Source organism: Trachemys scripta, chromosome 3, assembly GCF_013100865.1.
Source record: "Trachemys scripta elegans isolate TJP31775 chromosome 3, CAS_Tse_1.0, whole genome shotgun sequence".
Taxonomy (NCBI): Eukaryota; Metazoa; Chordata; order Testudines; family Emydidae; genus Trachemys; species Trachemys scripta.
In genome coordinates this window covers 114,441,092-114,466,068 of record NC_048300.1, presented here as the reverse complement: position 1 = coordinate 114,466,068, position 24,977 = coordinate 114,441,092, and the positions used below count along the sequence as shown (strand labels likewise).

At 40.8% G+C, this 24,977-nt stretch overlaps 1 long non-coding RNA gene across 1 annotated transcript in view; it reads left to right on the top strand.

The window, feature by feature from the left end:
- Positions 1–24,977, top strand: part of LOC117874985 — a 239,064-nt gene that overhangs the window by 201,821 nt on the left and 12,266 nt on the right. The window contains exons 5-6 of the long non-coding RNA XR_004645143.1: positions 8,214–8,339; positions 16,317–16,395. This is a non-coding gene — a long non-coding RNA (uncharacterized LOC117874985). The remainder of the gene's footprint in view (positions 1–8,213; positions 8,340–16,316; positions 16,396–24,977) is intronic.

Sequence of the window (24,977 nt, the reverse complement as noted above, 5' to 3'; positions counted from 1 at the left end):
GAAAGGGATTCCAGATTTCTAAAGTCTAGCTTGTGCTTCTAAGTACAGCACCAAGTTTGGAAGTGGTGTGCCTCAGATACAACCATCTGAGTACCATTCCCACCCTGAGTCCCTGCTTCTCTTAGGGTGACCAGATGTCCCAATTTTATAAGGACAGTCCCGATATTTGGGGCTTTTTCTTATATAGGCACCTATTACCCCCCACCCCCTGTCCTGATTTTTCACACTTGCTATCTGGTCACCCTAGCTTCTCTGCAGGATAGTAATTTCCAGTTGATCTATATCAGCAGCAAATTTCAGCACTCCTTCCTTGTGCTGGCTCAGATGTGTTGGCTGCTGCATTAAAACCTAAATATCCCTCTGTTGAAGTCCTAGAAGACAGAGAAAGATGAGCTTACTGAATGCTTTTTCCAGTCAGGGGCGGCTCTAGCTTTTTTGCCGCCCCAAGCACGGCAGGCAGGCTGCCTTCGGCGGCATGCCTGTGGGAGGTCCGCCGGTCCCGCGGATTCGGCGCACCCGCCGCCGAATCCGCGGACCTCCCGCAGGCAAGCCGCCAAAGGCTGCCTGACTGCTGCCCTCGCAGGGACCGGCAGGGTGCCCCCCGCGACTTGCTGCCCCAGGCATGCACTTGGAGCACTGATGCCTGGAGCTGCCGCTGACTGCAACCCCAGAGGTTACAATGCCTGGAGCAGAGATCCAAGCCCAGCCAGCCCCACAGCACAGGAGCTGCTACTGTGGGGTGAGTGCTGGGCAGGATCCGACCAAAACCATCCCCAGACTATTTACTGGGTTGTGACAGGCCATAAACTTTTAAAAATGGACCCTGAACCCAAAAAGGTAGAAAACCACTATTTTAGATTATTCCAGTTAGGAGGAGAAACTAGTGATGGAGTCAGATATTTCTTTGATGCAATCTTGGTTTTTTCCAAAGTCTTGTATACTTGAACATAGTAAGAATCAAACAGCAGAAAACAATTCCTTTACTTGCTGTTCCAAACCTGCCTTTCCAGTCAGCAATATATGCCCCAAAAAGCGTTCTCTCTTACAGGTGCGGCTCTATGTATTTTGGTGCCCCAAGCACGGCAGTGAGGCAGCCTTCGGCGGCATGCCTGTGGTAGGTCCGCCGAAGCCGCAGGACTGACGGACCTCCCGCAGGCATGCCGCCGAAGGCAGCCTGACTGCTGCCCTCATGGCGATTGGCAGGCCACCCCCCGCGGCTTGCTGCCCCAGGCATGCACTTGGTGCGCTGGTGCCTGGAGCCGCCCCTGTTTCCAGTTATTAAAGTTGTTTAGATCCAGGGATGGCTAGATAGACTGTGGGGCCTGTCTTTTTAATTTGTACTGGCTTGATCTCCATTTTAGATGCATCATTCTGTGTGGTCCATTTCAATCTGATGTTTATTTGGTCATCTTTGTGACAAATCAAAAATAGTTTCAAGATGACATACCTAGCAATAGGCCTTTTTGTTTGGAAAATCACGCCTCCCTTATTGTTGTGTCTATGTAGCTTTTACCCTGTGCTGTTTTTTATCCCATATACAATTCACTAATATGTAATGCATTTCTTGTAATTTTTATTTGATATGAATTTTGGTAAAGTTTTTGGGAAAAAATATAATCCCTGAAGGATATTCATTTTGACATTAGCTATCTTGTCTAAACAGGATATTGTATATTTCTTATAATTTATTATTTCACAATATGACTTATTAATGAGGATGTCAAATTTTGGTGATAAAATTGTTTCAAATTATTTGAAAATTGCAACCCTAAATTCCTTATTTAATGTTACCCCATCAAACTTTTTTCCTCTGATTTTGCTCATTTATACAACACGGGTTTATCCCTAACATTTCTGATTTACTATAATTCCTTTAAAGTTAGAGACTTCTTCAAATATTTAATTTACTCCAAAAGTGCTGGGAAAGTTTTTTGCTGGTTAGAAGCAAATAAGCTGCATAATCTACATATAGGCATGTTTTCTCTGACAATAGTAGCACCTTTTTCATTATTTTAATATGTGATAAGCAAATGGTTCTATTTCTATGGCAAATAACTGTGATAAAGAGCTCTCTTGCTTGCTTTGGAGGCAAAAGGTATTAAATCCACATCCATTAAACAAACTGTTGCTTGGGGTTTGAACTACAGGCCCAGATCCAGAGCTGATATAAATTGCCATAGTTCTATTGAAGTCATTGGAACTGGATCAATTTACACTAGCTGAGGAGCTGCTTCAGTATATTTCTGTGCATCTCAGAAGATGAAGACCTATTTCCAGGGCATTAATTGGGTCATGTAATTCCATTCAACCCTGTCAAAAGCCTTTTATTCTGGTTGTACTCTGTCTTGTAATTTCACTTTTTTTCCAATTAGGCTACTCTATTATTAATATCCTTTTGTTTCTGCTCTACATGTTTCCAAGAGAGACCACTTATGTATTATCTTTGCCATTCCATTCAAATTAGCGAGTAATCAGAGAAATGTAAAGCTGGAAGGAACCTTGAGATGTCATCTTGTCCAGCCCGCTGTACTGAGGAAGGACCAAGTTTACCTGGACAATCCCTGACAGGTGTTTGTCTAACCTCTTCTTAAAAATGTCAGTGATGGGGATTCCACAACCTCCCTTGGGAGCCTATTCCAGTCCTTAACTATCCTTATAGTTACAAGGGTTTTTTTTAATATCTAACCTAAATCTCCCTTGCTGCAGATTAAGCCCATTAGTTCTTGTCCTGCCTTCAGTAGACATGAAGAACAATTGAACACCATCCTCTTTGGAACAGCCCTTATTATAATTAAGACTGCTGTCATTTCCCTCCTCGGTTGTCTTCTCTCAAGACTAAATATGCACCATATTTTTAACCTTTCCTCAGAGGTCACATGTTCTGACCATTTTATCATTTTTGGTAGGTCTCCTTTGGATTCTATCCAATTTGTCCACATCTTTCCTAAAGTGTTGCACCCAGAATTGAACACTGTATTCCAGCTGATACCTCACCAGTGCTGAATAGAGTGGGACAATTCACTCCTGTGTCTTACACAGAACACTCCTGATAATACACCCAGAATGTTTACTTGAATAGTTTTGAAATAGCACAGCAGCAGGAGGGTTACAGTGTCATCACTGAAAATGGTTCACATAAGCTGTAGGAAAGACTATATGTTGATTTTTGCAGAAAAAAATAAACAAATGTAAGTAGGTTAGGTTGATACTCATTTCAGATGGCCAGAAGTAGTGTACATGATGAACACTCTTGCTATGACTATCAAGGCATTCTGTAATGTTTTCTGCATATGGATTACCTGAAGAGATCATTTCAGATAATGGTCCTTAATTTCTCAGAAGCAATTCAGTAAAGCACACTAAGGACTTGATTCTGCTCCAGCTGGAGTCAATAAGAGTTCTGTCATTGACTTCAATGGGAGTAGAATTGAGTGCTAAGTTTGCAGCTTATCTGCCAGCATCAAATGGGTTGGCAGAATGCTTTGTGAAGAGACTTGAAAAGACCATCAAGTAAACATCAGTATAGTACCCTGAAACATTGCAAATTTCCTGGTTCCTAATATCTCTCTGAAAGTGCCAGTGCATCATTTCTAAAATGTCAGTTATGAACTACATTTGATTTGCTGGACCAGATTTAGTAAAAGTATTGCATGGAGGAAAAGAACAGAGTAAAGAATAATTAAAAAAAAAACTCTTAGGATTTAATGCTAGGTTTATATGAAATTACACAGGAGGTAGGAAGTGAGGAGAAAGGCATTGGGAATAATAACATACTTGGTAGAAATAAAAGGAGAAATAATGAAGAAACCTGTTGATTGATAAACTGTTGAAAGATAAAGACCCAGAAAGGGGAAACAGCTCTGAAATTGCAGATAATGGCAATGTGATTACTAGAAAAGAAAATGATTACTCTTTTTATCAGCCTGAAGAGGATGTAAATTGTTTTCTGGAGGATATGAAAAAGTTGCATACTGTTTCTTTACATCTGTAATAAAAAGCTAGGCAAGAGAGAGGCTGTAAATGTTCTATGCAGAATTTCTGCAGTGAAGCAGAGAAAGGCACAGAGTAGATTTAGGGTTAATTCTCTCTTCCTTATTCTAATTAAACTCCTTGTTAAATGTTTGAATAAAAATGACTTTTTCTGTGACTCTATACCATTGTCATATGGTGGATCTAAAGGTATAAATGAGGAAGAGCAGGTGCCAGTTGCATGTTCTCATAGGAATAGCTGGCCGTAAAATTAAACACAGACCTCCCATGAGACTAAAATTATACAGAACAATTGTAGAACAATTGTTGGTATAGGTGACTGAACAGAGAGACTGTCACACAGTTTTCTGTGTACTGCACCTTTATATGACAAGGCATTGCCTTCATTTCTCCTGCAAGGACAGCTATGAGGTGACTGCCATTTTGTGTTTCAAGTTCAGATACAGAGTGTGAGGTACTCTTTTCCTCAATCTGAAATAGTCATTTACACTGAAAAATACATGATTTGCTCTTACTAGTAACTGAAAAAAATTGCTAGTTGCTCTGAAAATATGAATACAAATGTTGTTAATCTAGAGGATGAATTGCTGGGTGCAGATAAGGAATCAACGGAAGAGAAGATGCTCAGTTTTCCATCATGGCAAAATGGACAGAGTTATTTCTTGGAGTAGTATGGTTTGAATGTGTTGGATGAGTGGTGAGTGAAACATAATCAACTTTCCTACTCTTCATTAAATTACTGTATATACTACTAGTAAATCTCACACTTTCATTTGAACTTTTTTCCTTAGTGCTGTTTTAATAGCCTCAAAACTCATTTAAAGTGTCATATAGTTAAATAACCTGTGCACTAGTCTGAAAATACAGGCAATACTATTCAATAGCGCTAGAAAATAACTCACAGTAAATAAGTTATTTAATGAACATATGTTCTTTTTCTGCTCTAGAAATGTATGAGTCAATTTCCTATGATTTCCACATAGGCTTATCTCCACTTTGCTATTTCATGACCTGACAGAGCATCAGATTTTTTTTTTTTTAGTTACCAAAGCTGCAGCAGTTTTTTTTTCTCTAGTTGTAAGTGTAAGTATGACTTCATATGAAGATTTAAAAAAATGTATATGGAAAGATCACCATTAGTTTCTCATTCACTCCATACTTCATCCTTATTCTTGAAATGCACAGGATTGTGGGAATGAAAGCTAGGAATAGTCACTCTTCCCCACCACTCATGTTCATGTTACAGTATACAAAATAAAAACAAATCTATTTTTTTCATATGGTATATCTGGTTCTTCCATAGTTTGGTTCAAATAGTTGTTTGGCAAGACTGGGGCCAGACTCTTTTGGTGGCGAGATGGTTAAAAGACCCTCCAACATACCCTGTGCTTGACATTCTGAGAACCATGGCCATTTACAGAGTTAGCCTGTGCAATCTCCTGAGAGCAATGACTGCTCCATGCTAGCATTTTTGCAGGCACTTTATGCCAGAAGAGGCATGAAGGAAATTTGGCTATAGATCCCCCACTCTTTTGCTACTGGCCACCAGACAGGTGCACATGTTGCATGGCCTTAATAGCTGCATACCTTCTGTGCACTGTGGAGCTTAGAGAGGCATTGCACTCTTAACTGCCCCCCTGTGTGTTTCAGTGTTTGAGAGCCATGAATAAGTCCTTAGTGATGGCCTGAGTCTGATCATGAGTAAATTCGAAGGAAAGCCAAATTATCTAGATTATATCTAGACTATTATTACTGTCATAAAAAGATACTAAACAGGGGTGCACTGCAACAGATAATCCCCAGCCACATGCTGATGTCATGAATTTGTAAAATGGACAAGCACAATAATGGGTTTCTGCCATGCTACATTAATTACTCATAGGCATGACCTGTACAATTTTATAACAGTTTATCCATATATTTCTCTGACAAGTAACCCTGGATTTTGTGACAACAAATGCACATTTCTGGGATGCATTTTCTTATTTCCACTTTGTGGTAATGATTAGTTGATAGAGATTAGTAACTGTACTGAGGTAATCCACATTCTTAAAATGTGGTGGTGGTGGTAGTCCCACCCACCTTTTAAATTTTGTCCCAATATTTAGGGCACCCACCTTGGACGTGGGAGGCACAAGTTCAATTCTCCTCCACCCGAGGAGGAGAAAGGATTTCCACAGGGGTCTCCTTCTTAGCGTACGCAGGGGAATGGTCACGCTATTGTGAGGATCTTTCCTGGCTTATACACTACCCCGGTGAAATGGGCTAGCGAAAGGATCTGCGTCCTCACTCCCACTTCCTTTACCCAGAGGCCTGCCTGACCTCAAGGCTCCCCTTTAACTCTCCAGTGTGGCAGAGTCCTCGTAACCCCAACAAGGCTGGGCCCAGGATTCCGGGGGGCGGGTCTCAACCCCCAATGGTGTTGTGGTCACTAGGGCAGGGGCTAGGGCGTCCTCACTCTGGGGTGCTCTCTCTGCACTGGATGCTTCCCTGTCCCACTGATCATTACATACAGTTCAAAGCAAATACAATTTATTAAACAGCAACCAATTAAAAAAAAAAAAGGAAAAAAATAGGAAAGGTTAAAGGAAAACACATAACCCTGCTTTGTGGCATGGGGACATCACAACCAGCATCTCTTAGATTAGAAAAGTTCCCTAAACACTGGGCTATGGGATAATCTGATGTGGGGTTCCCTTAATTTCTCCTGTTAAAGCTGTTCCACTGTGGATAAATAATTAAAGAGTGATTGGAGTAGGGGGACTGGACACTGGAACTCTCACCTTCCAAGTCGATGCTCTAGCGTGGGGATTAGAGCACTCTTCTCACACCCCCTATCTTTGGACTAATGACATTTATGTATTTATCCAAAGTGCAACAACTTCAACAGGAGCTGTGAAGGGACCTCCCACATCTAAATATCCCATAGCTCTGTTGTTAGAACTCTCTCCTGAGAGGTGGGAAACTTCTGTTCAAATCCTTTCTCCCCCTCAGGCAGAGGGGAAAATTGAACCTAGGTCTCCCATATGCCATGTGAGTGCTTGAACCACTAGGCTAAAAGGTGGGCATGTCCTCCTTAATTTTGAATGAGGTTCAACCAGGTAGGTGGCCTCTGACTACACTTATTGGTTCAGGCCCGACACATGAGTTAGACAGAGGATCATGTACCTTCCCCCTCGTTTGCTGCTCACATGGGGGCTTAGGTGGGAGATAGGCATCCAGATGCCTAGAGTGAGGCAGCAGTGTGCATACTTAGAGGCAGAAACTGTGGGTACATCTCCATAGCAATTAAAAACCTGTGGTTCTCCCATTTCAGCCCCTTGGTTTGCAGGCTCCTGGAGCTTGGGCTAAAGACCTGTTTATTTGTGGTATAGATGTTTGAACTCAAGCTCTAGGACCCCCTGGGCTGAGCCTGAGTCAGCTGGCACAGACCAGCCACAGGTTTCTAATTGCAGCATAGACATAGCCTCCCGTGCCTAGAGAACTTTTACCCTGAAAACATAGATGCTGAGTGAATTTAGGCACCTACAGAATTAAGTGGCAGCCAAGTGAGATTTTTGTGAAACACAGTGGTTTCTAAAACTGGGACTTAGGCAACTAAACCTGGGGTTTAGGCACCCAATTACCTTTGCAGATCTGGGCTTAAGTCAATGGTGAAAAACCTCAAGTTTTGGGGAATTTCATATTTCCCCCCCAATGTTGATAAAGGAAATTGGAATGAAAAGCATGGGGGAAAGGAACATTTAAATGATACCATAGAAACCATATTTTAAAAACAAAAACATGCAGGCAAGGGCCTTGTGACTTGGAGGGCAAAACAATCTATGTCATTCTGAGTCATTTAAAAATAAGGGTGAATTATGTAAAGCAATGTGGTCATTTTCAGATTCAAAGCCAGGAGGCAAATGCTACTGATGTAGTTTCATCTACTTGCTCTTTAGTCTTTGTTGATGGCAGGCACTGACTTCACAAGTACAGGACCTGATTCTAAGTGCTCCATCCTTAGGAAAACAGGTGAACAATCCAGTGTCACTAAGTCTGAGGCAGCATGCTATGTAAGATGTGGTCTATTATTTGCTAAGGTTCTTTACTGATGGAAAAAAGGTTCAAAAATGTGATTCCTTCCCCTCAACAAATTCCACCTGCCTCTCAACAAATGTGTTCTGTTACAATGCAAAATATAACTTACTGTTGAGCTTTCCTGTTTTTTGACTTTCACATAGACTGCATTTCACTGATGTCATGAGCTGATCCGATAATCAACAGGTGGCAGTGTGGCATGAAATTAAAACAACGGAGAGGCTCAGAGTCAACATCATGTTGACAAGATAGAGCAGGGGAGCCTGATGGTAAGATTGAAAAGAATGAAAGACTGGATGCAGACTGATGATAAACTTTTAATCTTGTCAAAACCCAGTCAAACAGTAGCTCTATAAGATAACCAAATAATATTGTCTGGAAAGTATGTGTATGTTTGTTTTTTTACTCTGGGCTAAATCCTGAGAGATTCTGAATACTGCATTCATGTTGATGGAATAAATGGGCCCAAAAAGTCAAAGGTGTTGGCATGATCCTGAAACTGTGCAATAAACATTGTTAAATACAGTTGAGGATTTGGTATATAGAGACCTTACACTGGTTGGTACCATGACAAACACACCATTCCATTTTTTTAACCTTTTATTAAAGTTCAAGGGGGAAAAAGAGTTAAAGCACTTGAAATGTGAAGTATTAGTTAAAACTTTAAATATCCACTTTCCCTTTAGCTGTAGAAAGTCTTTAGAAGACCCCTCCCCCGTCTCGTTTGACAGTCTTTTAGATGGCATTACAGGTAACTGTCCTTTTTGGGAAAAGGGAAACATTTAGCTGAGCTGGTCTGGAGCTGTTATTGCTGCTGCTGTTATAATCCAATCCCATTTTCTAAAGACTAAACAAGACAAACACACAGAAGAGGGGAGAGAAAACAGCAAAGGGAGAAAGTGACTGGGGGAGAGGCTGTTAAATATTTGCTTCTGACAAATAAGGAGGAACTGGTTGAGAATTTGAAGGAGGAAGGCAGCCTGGATGAAAATGATCATGAAATGATGGCGTTCATGATTCTAAGGAATGGCAGAAGGGAAAAAAAACACAGCAAGATAAAGACAAGGACTACAAGACGACAGACTTTAGCAAATTCAGAGAATTGGCAGGTAAGCTCCCGTGGGAAGCAAGTCTATATGAAAAACTAGTTCAGGAGAGTGGGCAGGTTTTTAAAGAGACATTGTTAAGGGCATGAGACCAAACTATCCCAATTAATAGGAAAGACAGAAAGTATGGTAAGAGATCACCTGGTCTTAGCCAGGAGATTTTCAGTGACCTGAAACTCAAAAAAAAAAAAAAAAAAGTCATACAAAAAGTGGAAACTAGGTCAAATTACACAGGATGAATTTATTTTAAAAAAAAAGCCACAAGCATGTAGGGACAACATTAGAAAGGTCAATACACAAAACAAGTTTTAACTGGCTAGGGACATAAAGGTTAACAAGAAAACATTTTACAAATACATTAGAAACAAGAGGAAGACCAAGGACAGGGTAAGCCCATTCATTACTCAACGAGGAGGGAAAGGCAGTAACAGAAAATGCTGTAGTGGCCAAAGCTTTGACTGCCTTTTGTTTCAGAAAGATTAGCAGTAATCGGATGACTAATATAGTGAACACCAATGTAAATAGGGTACGATCTGAGGTAAAATAAGTGAAGAATTACTTAGACAAGTTACATGTCTTCAAGACTGACTGACTACATCCTGAAATACTTAGAGATCTCTTCAGCCCATTCCTTGAGCCAGTAGCAATTATCTGTGAGAGCTCATGGAGGACAGGAGAAATTCCAGAGTATTGGAAAAGAGCAAACATAGTACCCATCTATAAAAAGGGGAATAAGGACAACCCAGGAAATTATAGACTGGTCAGTTTAACTTCAGTACCTGAAAAGGTAATGGAGCAAATAATCAAACAATCAGTTGGTAAGCACCTAGAAAATAAGGTGATAAATGACCGTCAGCATGGATTTGTGATGAACAAATCACATCAAACCAACTTAATATCCTCCTTGGATATGGTAACAAGTGTTGTGGAGGGGGGAAGCAGGAGATGTGATATCTCTCAACTTTAGTAAGGCTTTTGATACTGTCTCACATGACATAGGCAAAGTAGGGAAATACTGCCTAGATGAACATACTATCGGGTGGGTTCACAATTAATTGGAAATCCATACTATGAGAGTAGTTATCAATGGTTGACTGGAAGGACATATTGAATGGAGTCCCTAAAGGATTGGTAATGGTTCCAGTTCTATTCAATATCTTCATAATTTAATAGGATAATTGCATAGAAAGTACACTTATAGAGTTTGCAGATGATACGAACCTCGGGGTTACATGTGCTTTGGAGGCTTGATAAGTCATAACTTCAAAGAAGAGACACTGGTGTTGCTTGGCCTTCTCTTTCTTTTTTTATACCCAACGTGCATGTGCATCTAGTTCTGGCACCTCTTCCCAAAACTCATCAAAAGTTTCACTTTCAGCAAATTTGCTCTACTGTCTGAAGAATCTTCTGAATACAAAACCCAATATCACACATATTGGTTTGAAGAACATCAAACAACACTTCTGTCACTTCAGATATGTCACTGTAGAGGCAAAGGAGAAACAACCTGAAAGTCATCAAGTATGGTCCGAAAACCCTTGGCTGAGGAGAGAGATTGAACATCCCAATCTGCTAGAATTTCACCACACTTTTACAGAGTTTGATCAGAGTTTCTCTGCCCTGCTTAACAGTTTGTCCAAGGCTCAAATGAAAATTCCACCTTGTGGTACAAACAGAAGGTCTGATGGTGTTATGGTAGATCCCAGAGACCCAGGAGACACTGGGGATAGTAACCATTAAAGTAAAGCTTGCTCCTTTCCCCCATTTCAGTCAGTCAGCTCCTTCATCCGTCCATCTCTTTCACTTATTCACCTCTCCAAAGTCTTTTCTTTTAAGGATCTCCAAGGCAGTGATGGGTGGAATAAACCATCTCCTCATTATCTCGTCCATCAATTGGCCTAATTTTGGCACACCACTTTTGGTTCACTGATGGTTCCACAATTGTCTTGTTTATCAGGCATAATCTTAACACGGTCCTTGAGTTATCTTAGAAGGCCTTTTTGTTTAGACTAGTTCAGTCCATCTCCCTCTTTGCACTTTTTCCCCAATCAACATTTATTGTTATGTATCATTTGGAACATTTTGTAAATTTTTATCCACATCCCCACAGCTGAGATCGCAATTTAGGATACATGAGTAGGCCCAATTATTACAGCAACACTCACAATTTAATAGGAGCAGCAACTGTTCAGCATCCCCCTATTATTTCAGCTAATTTCTACATACATCAATGCAAGAGAAGGGCCTAGTGCCTGGAAGGAGCTGAGCTAGTGAGTAAAGGAGACTTCAGTCCTATTTGGTGCAAAGGTGTTAAACATTACAGATGGTAGGTAGGGAATTTTCCAGTAATGCAGTTTTTTATCCAAAAATGATGATTTGTTGAAACACAAACTCTGCAGAAATATATCAGATTCTGGTAAAAGGTGACTCAGGTCTGGAGGGAGGGAAGGAGCATTAGTTACATATGTTAGAACAGGCAATAGCCTGGTGGTTATGCCTTACACCTAGGGTATGAACAATCCAGGTTCGAGTCCCTGTTCTCCTTAATTCAGAACGGGGACTTGAAACTGGGTCTCCACAGATAAGTGCTCCAGCTACTAGCTATACTTTCCATCTCTCCTGTAATAGGGTCAGCACCCACCTCTCACAAGTGCCCATTTGTCTCTGGCCAATATATCTGCAATCAGTTTTTTTTTTCATGGGGTGGGCACCCACCTCTCATGGCTGATACCCTTTCTCTTGCTTAGGTGTGAGCCTGCTTTTCTTTTTTGGTCTTACATCAGGGTGGCACCCCCCAGCTGCTGGCTTCCTTGGCTGGTCTTCAGTAGCTCAGCCCTCCAACCAAACCACACACTGTCCTCCCCCCATTCCGCGGTATACAGTCCCAAGTTCTTATCACAGCCCAGGTATGGGTCCGTAGCTCTAAGACTTCTTCCCAAAGGCACTGCCTTCTTCAGACACCTAGCCGGGACCCATCTTGGTACCCTCAACTGATGTTTTTTTCAGCAGCCTCCCTGGGCTCAGTCTGCTACCAGACCATCAGGGCACATCTCGGTACCCTCATCTGGTCTGGCCAGGTTTTATGCTCAGTCTCCTGAGCTCAGCCTGCCTGCACTGACCTTTCAATGGCTCTGCTGCTATTCTATCCAGACAGCCAGGCACCAGGTCTTTGGCAGCCTCTGCTGGGCTCAGTTCTGTCTGGTGAGTTCTTTGAGAGTCCTGCTGTTCATCCTGCCATCCAGGCACCCAGTCCTCCCTCATCAAGCTCCACATAGCACCTGAAGGCACTCCTCTGCTGTTTGCCTTTTATCTGGCTCTTCTGGCCCCTTATTGGTTGCCCCAGCAGCCCTTCTGATTGGCTGCTATTCTGCAGCCACTCTAGGCTGCCTGGAGGACTTCTTGCTGCTCTATTCTGGGACAGGGGGATGCAGGGCTGCGAGGCCTCCAGCAGGAGGCCTCCAGACCTAGTCCACCTTGACACACAATTACATATTCATTAGGCCAGAGAGAGACAGGTTCAACCACTGATCTACAGAGTCAATGTGCAAGAGCCAGGTTCAATTCCCTAACCAAAGCGCTATTGAATATAGTGTTGTGGATCTCTGACCTTGTTGCAAAAAAAATTTGAAAGGCCTCGTTTTTGTCCTGAGGTAGAAGGGGAATTTTTAAAAAATCTTGAAAATTCTCTCCTGGGATGGGAAAATAGTTTCCTGCCCAGTAAAACTCAGACAGATTCAGAGTCGGATATATTTGTTAAGAAAAATACAATGTTTAAAATGTACACTGGGGCAAGCTGGGGTTAGCAGCAGCAGCCCAGTTGCATACAGCTTATGTCAGGGTGCACTTTTTAAACCTCAATACTGTATTAAAAAAAGAAAAATAATGCTGCTAATGTCTTAATATATGGTATGTATAAAGATCCCTCCCAAACCAACAGGCCTACTCCCAACTCAAATAAAGCTCCCAAAATGAACTAATAATGAAAAGTAAACAGGAGTTACTTGCAGTAGTACAGTGACACACAGCAGAGCTGAACCAAATGACTCAGAGGCAGCCTACAAAATTAGGCTTAAAATTGGACTTTTAAGATTTAGACATGTAATTCTGGGCATGCACTTTTCTAGGTTGCTTTTGAATATTGCAAATGCTCCTGCTTCTAGGAGGCATGTAATTGCTTCTGCAGTTGTTAGACATATCAACAATAATAAAGAAAACTCCAAAAAGTCTAACCACCCCACTCCAAAGTACAGTATATTAATCATCCCCTATTATGGACAAATCACCCCCAAACTGTATATAAAATCCCTCTAAACTATATACGGTAGGAAATACTTTGACATAAATTAAACATGTGTCACCCAGACTAAATACCATAATCAGTCCTTCAAACTAGTAAAGACAAAACAAATTCCTCCTGAATTTCTGTACAAAATACACCAATTATGTAAAGTACAAAAGTCCATCTTCCGCCCCTGAAATTTAGTGTTCCAGTGAATCCTAGTACATTGTGCTTTCTATATATGCAACTTTATATGATACTTTACAGTTCCTGGGTGAGTATAACTCATCATTTGTATGCTGTATGAAAAACTGCCTGATAGAGCAAAACCAAAGTGGACTCATTGTTACATGTCTGTGGAGAAGGACACATGGGAGTCAGTAGGGGCTTGATTCTCATTGACACTAAGGTCCCTCTTACCAGCCCTGGCAGTGAAAAATGGCCTTTTAAATTGGGTGTTTAAAGGCTCATTTATACTGCTGTGGCAGTGTAAATGGGTCTTGGCATACATGAGAATTCAAGTCTAGATCACCAACAGCGGCTGTTAATGGAAGCACATGTGCAGTGTGGATCAAGCTAGAAAACGGAGATCCTTATGAATGCAGCACATATGACTGCACTGGAATCACAGCATCCCAGCATGCCAGAAACAAGTTGTGCCAGCAGTGTATATTATACTCCTGACTTCCACAGTTCATTTGGAGGAGGACGATGACAAAGGATGATCAGTGAGACAGCTTAGGAGTCATTAACTACATAATAAAATTATATACTGGAGTACTGACCTCAGCTGAGAAGTCCATTTGAACCCCACTGGTAGAATTTCTAGTCAAAACCAGTGAGAGAGTGAGAGAGGCATGCCCAGAATAGCCCAGTGATTAGGGCACATGCCTGCAAAGTGGGGAGCTGAGGTATGTGTATATTTGGAGCTGAGAGTGTGATTCCCAGCTAGCATGCTAAAATGGTAGTGTAGCCACAGGTTATCCACCCCAAGTGTGTACCCAGGGGAACCTGGCAGGTTCATACTTAGTTATTCGAGCATGTCTACTTGAGCTGGAAATCACAACCCCAGCTTCAAATGTAAATGTAGCCTCAGAATCAAGTCTCTGGTCTGAATCAGGAAGAAGAGGGACTTGAACCTTGGTCTCCCAAAGTGCCAAAGTGAGTACCTTAACGACTGAGCTATTCTGGGTAAGCTGTCACTTGCTTTCTCTGATCTTGACTAGAAATTGCATCCTAGATTTCAACAATTCATCATTTTCTGATTAAAGAATTTGTCAAAAATTTCTTGGCCACTCTAATTGCAGTCTCTGTCAGTGAGCTTGCTATTGTAGGGAGGTAACTAAACGTTAGATGAAAAAAATCTCTGTGGACTAAGATTATAATAATAACTTCACACTGGGAAATTCAAGCCCAGCATAAGTTACAACTGCAGCAGTGGTATGCCAGCTTTGGGAGGTACACGTACTCCAGTCTGTGGCCTGAGCATTGTCTCTCTGTGGCTTCTGCAGCTTAAGTTTTTATAATAAAAGATCATGATGATTAATAACAGTAGCATAATTTGGAACTTAGTGTCAGCTTGTTCAACTTTTACACTATGAAGCGTGAGCACTTGGACATGTAGTCCCAGTAATGCTAATGGCACTACTTGTGTGAACAAGTGCTCCCCAACTTGAGTAAGGGGTGCACAGTTTAGCCCCAAACCAGTGAAACAGCAGGCAGTTGAGCATGCAATTTCAACATCCAGAGGTCACCATTCTGACTGTAGTGCTGAGTGCATAAATTCTTCTGTTACTTTAATCCACCCTACCACAAAGTTTCACAGAGAGAGGAATAACCTTTCTCCCCCACCCCACAGAATTTCAAAAGGGGATATTTCAGGTTGATTTTAGGAGTTCTTCACTGTGTGGATTTCTTATAGCAGTTGCTAGTAGAGTCTTTCATGAAAGAGCAAAACAAATTGCTTCCACTTTTAGACAGGGCAGAGAAGGAACCGAGAAATGGGCATAAAAACATCTTACTGCAACTGAGTATCTGGGTCAGATTCTCAGTTGCCCTGCACCTTCAGTAGTCATATATAGTAGTGCAAAGTGGAAGTGATTTATTCTTTGTATGTACTTCACCCAGGGTGCAGGGCAATTGTGAATCTTGTCCTCTGAATCTGAGGACTGAGTCTAAATTGGGTGGAATGATCTTAAAATACTTGGAAAGAATCCTGTACTTTGACTGCTACATTAGCATGCATGTTCTTGAACATTGGGAATCAGTGCCACAGCTGTGCTAGCATAACCCTGTAGTTTAGATACAGCCTATACCGAGAAGGGATTTTTCTTTTGATATAGGAACACCACCTCCCAAATGGCAGTAGCTAAATTGATGGAAGCATTCTTCCATCAACATAGCTACATATACACTAAGGGTTAGGTTGGCATAGCTATCTCGTTCAGGGGTGGTTATTTTCACACTGTGTTGACCTAACTTTTAAGTGAAGACCACGCCTAGTATTTGAAAACATTTTGCTTCCCATATACAGCCAATGTTCAGGGTGTCTGATTATTTTTTTATTCAGGTTGTGCATCCTTAATATTAAGTTATGGACACATCTCAAAATGGACAACCTGGAAAATGAGGGTTGTCATATAAGCATTGCCTCATATCTTCTAATTTGTATGCCTGCTAAAAGGTGAAATTTATATGTAGAGTAAGTACATACAATATAGCATTAAGACATGACAAGTTGGGTTTTATTGGGCCATTAATACCTGCCTTGGGTGTGTGTTAAGATCCAAGCTGTTTTATGGCTCCAAGTTAATCTTTTTCTTTTTCTTTTTTTTTTTTTTTAATAAACCCACCACTGAAAGTGCCCACGTGACCAAGGAACTGCTGCTGTGCATGGCAACCAGGAGTGGAATTAAAGAGAAACACCTCCTCTTCTTGTGGGTAATGCCTTTTCCATCTATATGTGTCTGTGACTTTGGCTTTAAAAGGCTCCTGATTCAACTCTTTTAAAAGGAAGTTAAATTCAAAAGATGCCAGGGAAGCACTGTTGCAGGCAAAAGGGAAGGTAAAGGACAATAAACTCCAGGGAGAATTAAATGCAAGCAGCTTTGGCTACATTTTGAGCCCAGGCCTAATTATTTACTGTAATTAAATCCTTGATTTATCTTAATTCAGTTATAGCTTTACACAATCAATAAATAGCAATACGGCACTTTGCACTTGTACAGCAATTCTCTGAGGATCTCAAAGCACTTCACAAATGTTAATACATTAAACTTCACAACCCTCCTGTGAGATAGATTAATATTTTAGTCTTGTTTTTACTGATAAAGAACTGAGAGATTGTGACTTGTCAAAGCCACACAGAAATGCTCGCAGCCATATTGCAATATTTATGCACAAAACAAAAGGTATTAACATAGAGAGATTATAAACCCACAAAATTAAGAAAGAGGGGCTAAACTCAGTCCCATTCTAGCTCATGTATCAGAACATATCAGATGAGTTTACAATGATAGGTTTCATATAATGGATGGGTCTTACAGACATTGTGATACTTCAGTGCAAGTGCTGCACAAAATATATTCATTGTCACTTATACTTGTTTCAACAAAACAAACTTTTTCCAAGGGGAACATAGAATTGCCTAGTTTTTGATGGCTTTCCAATCATTTGTGCTAGGCTCAGGAGCCTTTGGCATGCTGGAATTAATTTAAAGATGTTGTGCTATAATGGATTTGTTAGGGTCTGGCTACCATATATAATCTGAACAGAGGTTCAGTTCAGTTGTCAGATGTTTTGAGGAAAACTGGCCAAACCTTTCTTGACTTCTCAAGTCCATATGACCCTTCCTCCCATCGTCGTCCCTCACGGCAGAACTCTCACTGGGCTTTTCCAATGAGCTGTGTAGGTGGGAGAGGTCACATGGAAATCATGTACAACATAAAAGACACCAACAGCTGGCCAAATAGAGATTTATACAGTTATTTTTGGGTGGCCTTACTAGTTTAGCTTAAAAAAAGTAGACAGAATATGAATATGTGGTGAAAGGCATAGTGGCCAGTGGCCTTATTGTTGTTCCATGCCATGTTTCATGCATGGTGGGCTGCTGCAATCCTCTATGCAAGGCCTATTTACTTGGACTTTGAACAAAGGTCCAGGATTTATCCTTAAATTAACAGTTAACCCTTGGAATAGATGGAGTGGGCTCCTAAACGTCTTCCCTTTACCCCTCCACCAGTTCCCCCCCCCACCACCAAAGCCTCTTTAAATAGTCTCTGGTACACTAGTTTAGATTTATACTATTTTTTGTTCTTTTTAGTACAGCAAGATTCAGGGATCTTCTCCTGACAGTCATGCTGGTCCCAAGTTCTCCAAGTTCAGCAGAATGAGTTACCTATTGCACAACAACTTTGTTATTTCAAGAGAGGAAATGGTGATATTTGCTTTTCACCATCATTTCTTTTCAACTTTCAGCACATAGAAGGTCTGATTCTCAGGAGCGCCGCCAGTTTTCTTCCGCCCTAGGCAGCGGAAGGTCCCATCCCAAAATGCCACACCCCCCCCGACAGAGGCGGCGGAAGGTCCTGCCGCCGAAATACCGCCGCGGTCGCCGCCCCCCAAATTGCAGCGTCCTAGGCAACTGCCTAGGTCGCCTAATGGGTTGCGCCGGCCCTGCTGATTCTTCATTGCTCTGTGGTCCATTGTGGTAGCGTAAGTTGACCATAAAGGCAGTAGATTCCTCCCGCCCCCGCACACTGGGAAATGTAGGGATACATCGGGGTCAGGAAGGCTCCAGCCAGCCCCACAATATGGTACAAAGATGGCAGAAAGCCCTCCGATATCCATTCCTGTGGCGAGTGTAGCTCACCCAGAATAGTGAATTGTGTTCTGTTTAAAGGGAGAAGAGGCAACTGAACATGTTTGTTTTTAATGGAATTGATATTGCCTCCTCTCCTTGGCACAAGCTTTACAGAGACAGCATCAGCTCATAATATCTGTAGCTCTAGGTCTCCCATTCCAAACATAACATAGTGATTAGGTTTTACATTTCCCGATGCTTTGGTTTATTTGTTTTTATAGTAGGATAATGTTTATTGACATCGTGTCATTCTGACATTGATTTGCATTGACACAGTAACGTGTTATTATCATTTTGGCATTTTAATATCATCTCCTAAGCTTTCACTGACACTCTTTTGAAGATATAGGGCTGCATGTTTCCCCTTCTATACAAAAACCCGCAGACGGGGAAAGCTTGGCCAGAAAAATCTTCTGCATATCTCTTTTCAAAGTTCCCTGCCGAGGAGCTGCTGGGGAACAAATGGAGTAGCAAGCATGGTCTAAAACAGAAATCCACCAGTTAAGATTTCAAGCATCACAGGTCCAATGTACTTACCCTCCTGCCTTTATTTTACCTACTCTTCCACAGAGGCAGATTAAAGCTGGACCTTTGGATCTGGAAACTGAGTTGGAGGAGTGAAGTATACCCATGGATCCACAAGGTCCATGAGTTTAGGGGCCCATCAACATGCAGTTTAGTGTGTGCCATAGATGCAAGTGATCAGAATGTAGCATTGATAAGGCAGGGATCCAAAGTGCTCTGAGCACTTGGATTTGTTGTGGGGGTCCTTTGGTTGAATCGGATCCCATTCAGTCTTAATCCATCACTGCCCACATACCCCTTTTAATGTGGAGTTGTATTCAGGAGCTATGTGTACAGAGGAGATGGTAGTGGCTAGTTGGTGGTATATGCCCTACCTGCTTTCCACAAAAATGTAGTACATTTGCTACTCTTTGTGCTAGCTAACACAAAGCAGCATGAGGTCATTAGTGTGTAAACCTAGAAAATATTGTGAAAAGGAGGCATGATTTCAAATGTTTCTTTATTGAAAAACAAATTTATTATCCATGTGCAGAAAATCATTGATCTAGGCTATTTCTCAGCTGATGAAGCATGACCCCCCAGGAGGACCATGAAGAGCTATCAGGGATTTGTGAGGCACTGAAAATTTTGTTATAATCTAAAGCAAAGAAAATCTTGCTCTCCCTTCTGTCCTCCCCCCATATATGATATAGATTTACCATTATCACTGATACTGTAGAAGTGAGAGTAAAAATGTAAGTGTAAGGTGGACTAGAAAATTTGAGTTTGAATAAGGCATTGCCATCCTAAAAAGGCTGAGAAATGCTGCCCTCGACTAACCCTTTGGAAAATCCTATTATTTAAAATTTATCATTTTGTCTCTGAAAGCTCAGCAAATAATCTGAAATCAAGTCCAAACTTTACTCCTGATCCTGCAAGTTGATCCAAACCTTTGCACCCTCAAAAAGCCTCATTGATATAAAAGGATCTCTCTAAAGTGTCAAACTTTATCCATGCAGATCATCCTGCAGGATCAGGGCTTATTCTTTTGCTGCTTTTTGATAGGGGGCAGGGGAGAGCAAAAATTAATTTGGTTTAGAAATTAGCAATTAGTTTTCCTAAGTTTCAGAAATTGGAAATTTGTGCAGAACAGTGCGACTGTTTAAGTTTAGCTGAATTTGCTGGAGTTAAGTAGTTCAAAACTTTGTCAAATACATTGATGCAAGATAATATTACATTGTATTGCAGGTTGGAGGCACTGGAAAATAATCTCTTCTCTCTTACACCCATTCCGAACTGGAGTAACTCCAGCAGTTTTATAATGATGAATATGAAGTTAAAGAAACAAAACTCCTGAATTCAAGCTCCCTAAGTAACTTGTAAAAGTATAAATACATTTAAAATGTGCATGTGGCCCAACAATTTGTGAATGAACTTTAATAATTTGAACCAAGTAAGATATTTATATTCCCATACCAGTACTGATAAGGTACAGACAGTGGTAGAAGGTGCATCTGTTCATGGCCCTCCTCCTTATGATGTTGACAATAGTCCGCTAATGTTTCATGTAGGTCATTGCTGATGGTAATGGTTTGCGGTCACTACCAATTTAGGAATGATTCAATGATATCTTAGAAGTGAAAGTCTCCATATCACTGAAGAGGATGCTCTAGTGAGCCCTTTGATAAAAGTTGACATTTTAGTCCCGTGAAGAAGAATCTTAGCTTTCATGTTTTAAAGAAAGTTTCTAATTATTTTCCTTCGGAGTCTAGCCTGGAAAACACAAAACCAATGCAAACAGATCACTAGGCTTGAAAGAGATAAGTGGCTGAGCTCCACTTCTTCAGCAAGAGGCTGAGGCAGGAGACTTAAAGATCCTATGTATGCACATGTTCTCATTCTTACTATGTAATCAACTTGCTAACCTGCTCCAAAATCCATAGGTTAGCCTGTTGCACAGTGTTGTGTTCATGGTGGATAGGAATTGATTACAAGGAGGAGTGGTGAATATTCGAAAAACATTAGCTTCATAAGCCCACACAAAATTTTTAAGTCCAGTTCTGCTTGTTACAAATGTCAGTCCCCTCCTAGTGTCAAGACAGAACTGACTGGTGTGGTGTTCGCTCAGGGATATATCATAGTGAGCCCTTGTACAAGTGTACAAAAGGCTTAAGCCATGAGGACTCTTTCTGCTATTCACTCTTTTGCACACTTCATGCAAATAAAATAAAAACCGTAGTTCCTGCAATTAGACTGCTCCTGCATGTTGCATTTGGGAACACATTTTGTTCCACAGGGGACATGGAGGAAGCAGCCCAACATAGTCTTCAGGCAGCTGCTGCACATAAACGTGTCTGACATTACAGCAGATGCTGCAAAAGGTACTTCCATCCTACTGCATGTTTCGGCTACACCACAAGAAGCCCCTACAGGACACAGTCCTCGCATACCAACACACACCCTACCAGTCACTCCAGCAGGAGGAGAAGAGGTGGGCATAGGAAGCGCCTACACTGAGTTGGGAGTCCTGCAGCATAGCTGGACTGCTTTCCCTCCCAATAACTGCTTGCAGGCCCCAGCCCAGGGTATGAAGAGCTGATACAAGGAGAGTGCCATGTTTCCCATATCTCCCTCAAACCACTTTTATCACCTAGAGGAAAATTCCTCCTCCTCCCACCCACCACATCATTCAGGAGAGAGCTGACCTGGCTTCCCTATCAGCCCATTGGCACCATCAAGAGAAAAACTCCTGCATGTAAGATATACTAATATTAATGTAGGGCTAGAAGGGACCTCAATAGGTCATGTAGTCCAGCCCCCTGTGCTGAGGCAGGGTCAAGTATACCTAGGCATCTTTGATAGGTGTTTATCCCTGTTACCCGGTTCTTAAAAAATCCTCAATAATAGGGTTCCACATTTTCCCTTGGAAGCATGTTTCAGTGCTTAACTTTCTCCATAGTTGGGAAGTTTTTTCCTAATATCTAATCTAAATCTGCTTTACTACAGATTAACCCCATTATTCTTGTCCTACTGTCAGTGGACATAGAGAGCAATTGATGACAATCCTCTTTATAACAGCCTTTAATGTATCTGAAGTCTGTATCGTTCCCCCCCCCCCTCAGTCTTCCTTTCTCAAGGCTAAATGTGCTCAGGTGTTTTTAAACCTTTCCTCATAGGTCAGGTTTTCAAAACATTTTATCATTTTTGTCGCTTTCCTCTAGACTCTATCCAATTTATCCACACCTTTCCTACAGTGTGGTACCCAGAACTGGACACAGTACTCCAGTGAAGCCTAACTAATCCGAGTAGAGTGGGACAATTGTCTTACATAGGAAACACCTGTTAATACACCCCATAATGATAATAGCCTTTTTTTGCAATGGCATCTCATTGTTAACTCATATTCAATTTGTGATCCAATATAACTTCCAGATTCTTTTCTGCAGCACTACTGCCTAGTTTGCTTATGAGAGTGTCTTGTGAGACTGTTAAAAACCTTACTAAAATGAAGATATATGACACCTACAATTTCCCCCATATCCACAAAGTCAGTAACACTATTATAGAAGGAAATTACATTGGTTTGACATGATTTGTTCTTGACAAATCCATGTTGGCTATTAAAATCTATTATCCTCTAGGTGCTTATTACAGAATCAGTTGTAATTTGTTCCAGTATCTTTCCAAGTATTGAATTTAGGCAGACTGGTCTATAGTTCCCTGGGTCCTCTTTGTTCCCCTTTTATAAAGATAGGTACTATATTTGTCCTCCTCCAGTCCTCTGGGACCTCACCTGTCCTCCGTAAGCTCTCAAAGATAATAGCTAACTGTTTCAAGATTATTTCAGCTAGTTCCTTAACCTATTCACATAAAGTGAATTTAATCAGGTCCTGCCAACTTGAATAGATCTAACTTATCTAAACATTCTTTAAATTGTTCTTTCCCTATTTTGGCTTTTGTTCTTTCCCCCCTTGTTGTTAATATTAATTGTGTTAAGTATCTGGTCATAATTAACCTTTTCAGTGAAGACTGAAACAAAATAGGCATTAAACCACTCAACCTTCTTGATGTTATCGCTTATTAGCAATCCTTCCTCACTAAAAAGACCTACATTGTCCTTCATCTTTCTCTTGCTCCTTATGTATTTATAGAACCTCTTATTGCCTTTTATGTCCCTTCCTAGGTGTAACTCATTTTGTGTCTTAGCTTTCAGATTTTTCCCCTACTTTACTTTTGTACTCATCTTTAAAAGTTTGTTGATGCTTCCCCTTAGTGTAAAATTCCTTTCTGATTTTCAGATCATTAAAGACCAATATTGGCCTCTTACTATTCTTCCTATCATGTTATATCTTATTATGTACATATGAAAACTATAAAATCATTTCTGATTAAATTTGTGGATGACAAAGATTGTCAGAATAGTAAATAATGATGAGGACAGGGCAGCCATACAGAGCGATCTGGATTACTTGGTAATACAAACAAAATATATTCTAATACAGCCAAATGGAAAGATATATATTTAGGAATGAGGAGTGCAGGTCATTCCTGCCAAATGGGGGACTATCTGTATCCTGGAAAGCTGTGACTCTGAAAAGAATTTAGGGGGCATGGCATTAAAAAAAAAACTCTCACGGTGATGCTGTGGCAAAAAGGACTAATATGATGCTTGGATGTATAAACAAGGGAACAGTGAATAGGAGCAAGAAGGTGATTTTACCTTTGCATATTGAGACTAATAGCACCTCATTCTGGTGGAGAGTGGGGGGGTGCCTGGGCAGAGTAACCCAGCAAATGTTGCATGTATCACTGAAAAAAATGAAGTGGGTTTTGAAGGAGCTCCTGTTAAAATATTGGCAGCACATCAGTGCGACATATGTCATTAATCTTTTACTTTCTTCCATTCTTTTCCGTGCCACATATTGAAGAGGTTTGAATTTAAACAAGAGCTTCTTCCTTCCTCCCAGCCCATCTTCTCTTTTATGTATTCCTTTTTAATCTGTGACTGTTTTATGCCACTTCTACAAATGAGAGGATATTGCATTCTCTCTTACCTCTTTGTGGCCTACCTCTTTCCTGAGATTCACAATGAATCATGGCTAGCTGTGCTGATAGTTTGTCCTTTGTGCACCTAGCTACTAGAAACTGGAGAAAGCTCACCAAACTGCTTTTCCATAACCATCAACTAACCAACCTGGGCTGGATTTGAATTGGAGACTTGCAGTCCAAATGCTCCATACTCCCCTGCTTCATACAAAATTCGCTCTTGCAGTGAAGTAGCACTGAAATTGTGGCATTACATTCATTTCTGTGGAAGAAGTCTAATGCTATAACTACACTATAATGCTATAACTACACATGCATCTGACGAAGTGGGTATTCACCCACAAAAGCTTATGCTCCAATACATCTGTTAGTCTTAAAGGTGCCAGAGGACTCTCTCTTGCTAACTACAAGATTGTGACTTCTCAGCAGACTTGATCAACAGAAGAAGTAGGGCTGTAAGGGATAAAGGTCATATAATACTTGGATTAGAGCTGTCAAGTGATTAAAAAATTAATTGTGATTAATCGCACTGTTAAACAATAATAGAATAAAATTTATTTAAATATTTTTGGATGTTTTCTACACTTTCAAATATATTGATTTCAGTCACAACACAGAATACAACATGTACCTTGCTCACTTTATATTTATTTTTGATTACAAGTATTTGCACTGTAAAAAAAAATAGTATTTTTCAATTCACCTAATATAAGTACTGTAGTACAATCTCTTTACCATGAAAGTTGAACTTACAAATGCAGAATTATGTATTAAAAAAAAGAATTAAAAATAAAACCATGTGCAATTTTAGAGCCTGCAAGTCCACTCAGTCCTCTTTCTTGGTCAGCCAATCACTCAAACAAACATGGTTGGTTACAATTTGCAGGAGATAATGCTGCCCACTTCTTGTTTACAATGTTACCTGAAAGTGAGAACAGACATTCTCATGGCACTGTTGTAACTGGTGTTGCAAGGTATTCATGCACCAGATGCGCTAAAGATTCATATGTCCCTTCATGCTTCAACCACTATTCCAGAGGATATGCATCCATGCTGATGACAGGTTCTGCTTGATAATGATCCAAAGCAGTGTGGACCGATGCATGTCCAT